Here is an 8,990-nt window from a genome sequence, read left to right on the forward strand (position 1 = left end):
GCGTCAGGAAATTTATAGCATTTAATGACTATATTAAGAAAGAAGAAAAGACTTAAATAAATGACCACAGTTACTATCTTAAGAAACAGGGAGGGGCACCTGGTTGACTTGGTTGGTTGGATGCCCAACTCCTGATCTGGGCTTGGGTCGTGATCTCAGGGTCCTGGGGGTAGAGCCCTGCATCAGACTCTGTGCTCAGTGTGGGGCCTGCTTGGGATTTTCTCTGTCCCTCTCAGTTTGCCCCTCCCCAACCACCCATGCTTTTGTCTCTTAAAAAAAAAAAAATAAATAAAAAAAGGGAAGAAACAGGAAAAAAAGAGCAAATAAAATTCAAAGTAAGTAGAAGAAAGGAAGCCACAAATATCTGTATGAAAATCAACAAACTAAAAAACAAAAAACAATAGACAAAAGTCAATAAAAATGAAATCTTTGAGAAGATCATTATAATTGATAAACCTGCAGCCATACTGGAAAGAGAGAAAGAGAGACTCAGAATACTAATCAGGAATGAGAGAGGTGAGACCAGTACAGACTTTATAGATAAAACCACAATGAGCTATTTCTACACACCTGTGAGAATGACTAAAATGAAAAAGATCGACCATACCAATGTTGGCGAGCATGGAGAGGAAATACCATCTTCATATATAAAGACTCATTAATACTGAAGCCTCTGAGGTCCTTGAACCTGACTTTCTGCTATTTGCAATGTGTCCTGTCCTGTGGCTTGGTTGGCCTTTCTCGTTTTCTTTTCCTGTTTTATGTCAAATCCCGTGACATGCTGGTTGGTGTTGTTTGAAGGTTTTTTTCTGATGTATGACACACATAATACTGTAGGCAAGTGCACAAGTATTACCTGGGGCTCACTGAATTTTTAGACTTTTGGTATCTGTATATACTTGTATAATTACCACCATGAGCCAGAGAGGGTTCCTTCTTGTTCCTTCACATTCAATCTCTGTGTAAGGCCCTGACAGTTGTGTAGGGGAAGGAAACTGTGTCCTGCCTCATCTTAAAAGGGCACTAATCCCATTCCTGAGGACTCCCCCCTCATGACCTTGTCATGTCCCAAAGGCTCCACCTCCTAACACCATCACGCTGAAGGGGGCGTGTATGCTTCAACATAAGAAGTTGAGGGGGACACAGACATTGTGTCCATGGCCAATGGCAGTGCAGTGGGGATGTGAGCCATCCATGCGGACAGTGGGTGTATTTTTCCAAGATGTTGGGGAAGGTCATGGAAAAGCTGTGACCACCCATTGACCTGTTAGTTGAACCTACGGACTGGGAAGCTCCACACTGCCTCCTGTCCTCCAAACAGGGGCTCCATGTGCCTTTCCCACACCCAAAGGCTGCTCCAGGGACGTGGCCTGGAGATAGTGATGTGGTGTTAACATTTGGACGGTATATAAGACTGAACCCAGTTAAGGCCACTCTAGAAATGTTTAAACTTTGGCAGTGGAGGGGGCGGATCCATTCCTCTTGCTGCCACCCAAAACAAACCTTGTATGTAAGCTCCTTTTGATTTAGCACGGTGATCCTGCTTAAGATTCTTTCTCCCTCTGCCCCATCCCCTGCCTTTTGTTCTCTCTAACTAAATAAATAAATACACAAATAAAACTGCTGTCTATCAGACTGGAGTGACTGACCTGTTTCTTTGATCTCTCCTGGGGGGGGGGGGGTGGGGGGGGAGTGTCTCAGGAGGCCAGTTTTAGATTACACGCAAGAAGTTCCCCAAGAGGGCTGTGAACTGACAGTTGTTGGCTTTTTTCTTTTTTTTGTAATGCAAGTGCCTGACTTAAGCTTTGATGGCCAAGGCATGCATTTCAAGGAGGCATCCACTTCTCAAATGAATACCAGGACAGCCCCCAGCCTGGATAAAGAGCCAGGCTTGACCTGCTGCTGCTCCTTTGTTTCAGAGATCTTGGTTAATTTCTGTAACTGACCATTTGGTCCTCTTGCCTTTTTCTCTTCCCAAGCTTTAAATTTCTGCTACCCTGTTTTAAATTCAGCAATAAAGAGTGAGCCCAGGAAACCTTAGCGCCCTACCTTTGACTCCAATAAAAACAGAACCCCATGCCCATGCACACTCACTGTCTTCCTGTGACCTTGCTGTGTGGCTCCAGGTTTACTGTGTGATTTCCAGGTCTCATAAGGAATAATTCTTTATTTCTTTTTAAAGTTTCCTGATGATTGTTGCTGAAGGGCATCTTGGAATCAGAAGAAGAACCACAGGGCAGGTCCTATCTCAATTGTGGTTGTTAATAGGCTCAAAACTCCGGCCTCATAGATAACCACCAATCTGATTTCTATTACCATAGACCAGTTTTGCTCGTTCTTGAATTTCATATAAATAGAGTCATACAGTGACTGGTGGTGTCTGGCTCCTTTTATTCATCTCGAAGCTTTGTATGTGTACTTGTGTTCTTTTTCTCGTATTGTGGTAAAAAACAAAACCCAAACCATAACATTAAGTTTACTTTCTTAACCATTTTTAGGTGTACAGTTCAGTAGTGTTAAGCGTATTTAAGTGGTTGTGCAACAGATGACTAGAACTTTTTCATCTTGCAAAACTGAAATTCTATACCCCTCAAACACTAATTCCCACTCCCTTCTCCCTTCAGCCCTTGGCAACTATCTTTCCACTTTCTGTCTCTATGATTTTGACTATTTTAGAATACTTAATATAAAAGGAATCATATAGTATTTGTCCGTTTGTGGCTGGTTTATTTTGCTTAGTGTGATTTCCTCGAGGTTCATGCATATTGTAGCCTGTGATGGGATTGCCTTCTTCTTAAAGGCTGAATGGGGTGCCCTGGTGCCCAGTTAGTTAAGCATCTGACTCTTTTTTTTTTTTTTTTTAATGATTTTATTTACTTATTCGACACAGAGAGAGAGAGAGAGAGAGAGATCACAAGTAGGCAGAGAGGCAGGCAGAGTGAGAGGAGGAATGAGGCTCCTTGCTGAGCAGAGAGCCTGATATGGGGCTCAATTCCAGGACTCTTGAGATCATGACCTGAGCGGAAGACAGAGCCTTAACCCACTGAGTCACCCAGGTGCCCCTGACTTTTTTTTTTTTTAAGATTTTATTTATTTATTTGACAGAGAGAGTGCACAAGCAAGGGGAGCAGCAGGCAGAGGGAGAAGCAGGCTCCCTCCTGAGCAAGGAGCCTGCAGGACTCAGTCCCAGGACCCTGGAATCATGGCCTGAGCCAAAGGCAGATGCTTAACTGTCTAAGCAGGTGTTCCTTTTTTGTTTTTGTTTTTTAAGATAGATAGATAGATAGATAGATAGATAGAGCAAGCTCACCAAGCAGGGGGGAGGCACAGAGGGAGAGGGAGAGAGAGAATTTTAAACAGGTTCCATGCTCACTGTAGCCCTATGCAGGGCTCCATCTCAGGTCCCTGAGATCATGACCTATGCTGAAATCAATACCCAACTTTTGTATCAACATGGACAGAACTGGAGGAGATTATGCTGAGTGAAATTAGTCAAGCAGAGAGAGTCAATTATCCTATGGTTTCACTTACTTGTGAAGCATAAGGAATAACATGGAGGACATTAGGAGAAGGAAAGGTGAGCCTGGTGGTGGGTATTACGGAGGGCACTGCATGGAGCCCTGGGTGTGGTGCATAAACAATGAATCTTGGAACACTGAAAAAAAAAAAGATTAAAAAAAAAAGTTGGAAACTTAACTGACGGATCCAACCAGGCACCCCAGCGTCTGACTCTTGATTTTGCATTTCTTTTCTTTTCTTTTTTTTTAATTACTTTATTTATTTTTAAATTTAATTTTATTTTTTCAGTGTAAGTTTAAGTTTATTTTTTCATTTCTGCTTGGAGAGGCTGACCATCTATTTTCATATGCTTGTTGGCTATTTCTAGGTCTTCTTTAGAGAGGTGTTTGTTTATTCAAATCCTCACCCATTTTTGATCAGGTTCTTTTTTGTTGTTATTGATTTGTGGAGGTTTCTGTCTGTTCTAGATATTAACCCTTTAAAGATACATGACTTGCAAGTATTTTCTCCCATTCCATAGGTTGCCTTTTCTTCATGTTGATGTTTTCTTTGATGCAGTTTTTTTTTTTTCTTAATGTTAAATAATGTTTTTCTGTAGTAGAAGTTTCTAGTTTTAAGTCATATAGTTAGGTCTTAAATCTATTTTTGGTTGATTTTTGTCATACCTGCCTGATGATTTGATTCTTTTGTTACTATATAATGACCTTCTTTATTTCTTGTGACTTTTTCCCCCCTGAAAGTCTGTTTTATCTGCTATGAGTATGGCCACCCCTTACTGTCTTTAGGTTTCCATTTGCATGGAATATTTTTTTTCCCCATCCTGTCACTTTAAGCCTACCTATATCCCTAGAATTAAAGTGAGGTTGTTGTGCTTGCTTTGGCAGCACATATACTAAAGTGAGGTTGTTTTTTTTAGACAATATATAGTTGGAGAGGGTGTGTGGGGGAGACAGGCAATATATGTAAAGTAAATAAGTAAATCATGCAGTATGTTAGAAAAGTGATCATTCTTATGAAAGAAAAAATGGGGCGAGGAGAGACTGTGGTGAGAAGTCACGGGGGCCAAGGTAAGGACTTTGGCGTTTTCTGTCAGTGATATGACCACCTATTGCAAGGTTTTGGAGCAGAGGAAGGACAAGATCTATTGTTTTGAAGGGCTCCTCTGCTGGCTACATCGAGAATGGATAGGCGAGGCCAGGGCAGGAGCAGGGAGGTCAGTGAGGAGCTAATTGCAGCAATCCAGCAGAGGACGGTGAATGAATTCAGGGAGTGGAGATGGAGAGATGTGGTCGTTTCTGGATACATTTCAAAGCAGAGATAACACGGTTTCCTGATAGAAAGGATGTGAGCTGAGAGAGGAGAGTCAAGGATGCCGCCTAGATTTTTGGCTCAAACACCTGGAGGAGTGAAGTTCCCAGAACTGAAATAGGGAAGTCTGTGGGTGGGGCAGGTTTTGGGGGGATAAGTAGAAGGTCAGTTTTTGAAATGGTGAGTGTGAGATGTTTTTGTGCATCCAAGTAGAGCTACAGAGGAAGCAGTTAGATATAATATCTAAGGGTGAGGTCCCAGTTGGAGAATAAAATTTGGGAGATTCAGCCCCGGGAGCTGGATCTTCATTGGACCACATCAGTTATGGAGGCCCACCTCCTGGCCAGTGATTGGCTGAGTAACTGGTTGAGAGACAGATGTTGAGATTTTAGCCAATCGGATGTGAAGGGAAGAGTATGGCAGCCTGGGGGTTGGGGAGCAGAATTCTTCTAGATTTCTCTGTGCACAGATGGTGGATTTTTAAGAAACCTGTACGGACGGGTCTAATACTTACCGTTATTAAAGCATCATAGAAACTATTGGCAGGATATTCAGAGCTCTAGGTTCTGAGAACCGGTTAATATATCCCGGTTTGATTAATATATCCCTGTCTGAATTTGCGTCCCTCGTGCATTTTTTTTTTTTTTTCTTTTTTCTGCCAAGCCTGAAATCAATTCCATCCCGGAATCTGGGGAAAAATGAGGTTTCCAAATGATTTTCATGAAACTCATTATTTTCTTTCTTCCCACATTTTAATAATGGAGGAGTGTTGGAAAGTTGAGAACAAGGCACACACAGATTTGATGTTTTGTGTAGTTGAGAGAATTAGTGTTTTATGTGGTTGGATGCATTAGATATTCTCCTCCAAAGTCAAATTGATGTTTATTAAGAAAAGAAACTAAATAACTTTATATAATACCCTCACGTTGTTGCAGCCTTTTAATCTTTTTTAATAGATTTATTGAGATGCAACTCACGGGGCCTAAAATTCACCATTTAAAGTGTGCAGTTCAATGGTACATTCAGAGTTGAGATGCATTGGGCTTTAGAAAGCATAGACTTCTGACAGGTAATTATAAAATGTGCCTGCTGGTGTCACTGCCCAGCTCTGCAGCCCAGTTTTTACAGATGCCTTTCTCTCCAGTGTTCTGTGCTTTGCTGTGGCCAGGTTAGGGAGAAGATAAATGTAATGCATCTGTCCCAGGGGAGATTGTATAGAGTGTAAATGCATCTTTGAGTTTCAATGGCTGAGCTCAGATGAAAGATGCGGAAGTTTGGAAGAACAGTCTCCTGTAAAGGCAGTTTCTCTCTCTCTTTTCCCTCCCATCCCCTTCAACACACTTCTGAGACTAGGCAACATTGCCCGATCTGCTGGGGAGAAAGGGAGCTAGAGGGAACCAGCACTGGTGGAGCCCTGAGAAGGGTCCTGCAACTTGCTCCTCCTGCAAACCCTAGCTCCCATTTGGAGGGATTGGAGAGTCAGGACTTGGACCTTCCTTCTTGGTGACATGACCTGTGGAGTTCCTGCCCCCAGTCTGGCCCCGCAATAGAACAGATCTGGATAGGGGCTCTGTCTGGGTGGAGAGGACCTGAGACCACCCTGCAGAGTTTCCTGGGATCCCAAGGTAGCCAGATTTTCCAATGTGCTTAGGAGGATTGTGAGAAAAGCTGAAGGTGAACAAATGGAGGGAAGGTTTGAGATCAGGAAGAAGTTAATTCTAACACCACTGGTGTGGATCTAAAGTTAAAGGCAACACAGGGTGATGGACATGCTAGCTCATACCTGCAGAGACTGATGTCACAGAGACAACTTGGACACTACTGGGGATGGAGAGACTGGGGGAGCCCTGATTTGACTGAGGATAACCTGAGTGTCAAGTTTAAGTCCCTGAAAGGGTGCTTAAAATAAAAATTATGTTAAGTCATAGAAAAGTAAAAAAAAAAAGTAATACTTAAAAAAAAAGATTTTATTTATTTGAGAGAGAGAGATGGACAGATCATGAGAGGGAGAGGGGCAAGCAGATTCCATGCTGAGCATGGAGCCTGAGGTTGGGCTGAATTCTAGGACACTGAGGTCATGACCTGAGCCAAAGTCATGGTTAATCAGCTGAGCCATCCAGTCATCCCCCAAAATGTAATACTTTTGGCATACCTAGAATGATGGTTTGAGAGTTGCATCAAGGTTTGGTTGCATTAGGTTAATCATGTCACCTAATTTCTCCAAGACACAACTTTGCTATTTGTCAACAGGGTCTGGGAAAGAAGGGTTGGACTAGGTGTATCAGGTGACATGACCAGCTCAACTTGACCAGGACGTAAAATTGTCAGCATTTCTCAGGTGTTTAACTTCCCACTTGTGAACATTTTTCTTATAGGTCACCCTCTTTGCAGTCCTCTCCCCAATGTCCAATGAGACTACAGAGAATCACCAGGATAGCCCAGGGTGACAGGGGAGAAGGGGGACATTCTCAGTCCCTGCAGAGATCATATGAATATGCAAGAGAAAAAATATATAAATTCATGCTGTCATGATAGGTGGAAACATTTTGTCCTTCTGCTTCTCTTTCCAAGCCATGTCTACAGAAATACCCCTTTGGTACCAGAGCCAGAGTCTGCATTATGTCCAAGGGCTTTTGGAAGGCAAGAAGGATGAAGAAGGAAAAACTGCCCTAGCCACCAGCTTTCCAGACCCTGACTCTAAAAATCTCTTTCCAGCTCTGACCGTTCTCCTGAGCTCCAGACCTGAATGTTCATCAGCCTACTCAACATTGGCACTTGGGTGATGAACAAACATTGTATGTATCATGTTCAAAACTGAACCCTTAGTTCCCTCCACCAAACCTATTCTTCCCCCTGTCCTCCCCATCTCATCCATTGCTTAGTCTAGCCAGGAAGCCATTCCCAATGACTTCTCTTCATTACATTCCACCTTCAGTCTTCAAACAAGTACCCTTCGCATTAGTCAATTTCCCTTCCTTCCATTGGCACTGCCATAACTCAGCCACCCTCCTTGTCCCCAGTTTACTGCAGTAACCTTCCAACTGAATTTTCTGATTACTTGCTTTCCTCTAATCTACTTACCTCCCAGGAGTCATGGTGATTTCTAAAAATGTATATCTGATTTTGTAATTTATTCTGTGGATTCAAACTCTCTACTATCTTTCCATCCTTCTTTGAGTGAAATCCAAACTCCCCACCATGGCCAGCAACCCTCCGTGATTGTCTCCTGCCCATCTCTTCAGCACTGTTCCATATCAACTATTCTCCAGTGCCAGCCTCAATGGCCCCCTTCCTCTTCCTCGAAGGTTCCAAATTCCTTAGGTCTTGGCTCATTGGGATCATGTAATAGGAGTACCTTTCCCCAGGTGCTTGCAGCTTTCAGATAGCAGCTCAAATACTCCCTTTTCAGAAAGGCTTTCTCTACTGTTCTTCCTAGATAGCTGTCATTTAATTCCTGATTCCCTGGCACTCTGTCATTGCAATCTGCAGTATCTTGCGTCTTTTATTTTCTTCAGGACACGTATCACTTTCTTCTTTCTTCCTCCCTCCCTCTCTGTCTCCTTCCCTCTTTTCTTTCTTTAGTATCTGTCCTCCTCAGATTGTAAACTCCACAAGGGTAAGGACCATCCCTACCAGTGTTTACCAATGTTTCCTTGGTATCTAAACCATGCCTGTTACAGAGTATAAACTCAGTAATATTTGTGGAATAAATGAAGGCATTAACTTCTTTGCAATGAGCCATTATTTGTGTGGAGGGTTTGGGCTTGATCAGAACACGAGCTTTCTCCTAAAGGGAGGAGGCATCTTTATGTCCAAGCTGGGACTCTTGTGACTGATTCATTTTCCCTCTGGTGTCAAGGTATGGGACACTTTGGGGGTAGTCGCTATCATCTTCTTGAGTATGACTTAGGGACTGAGAAACTACCTGAAGTTTTTTTGTTTTGTTTTGTTGTTTTACTGAAGTATAGCTGAGCAGATGTTTGGAAAAGACCATTCTGAGGTCTGCGCCGTGTATGGGTTAGAGACTCCAGAGTGAGGATCACGAGGAGGCTATTAGTGTGATGGAGGAACATACTGATCAGGGTCTGAGCAACCATGAAGATGAACAGGAGGGAGCAGCAAAGTCAGGGGACTTGGACACCGAGGATGTCTAGGACACAAAA

The sequence above is a fragment of the Mustela lutreola genome, chromosome 9 (assembly GCF_030435805.1).
Source record: "Mustela lutreola isolate mMusLut2 chromosome 9, mMusLut2.pri, whole genome shotgun sequence".
Lineage (NCBI taxonomy): Eukaryota > Metazoa > Chordata > Mammalia > Carnivora > Mustelidae > Mustela > Mustela lutreola.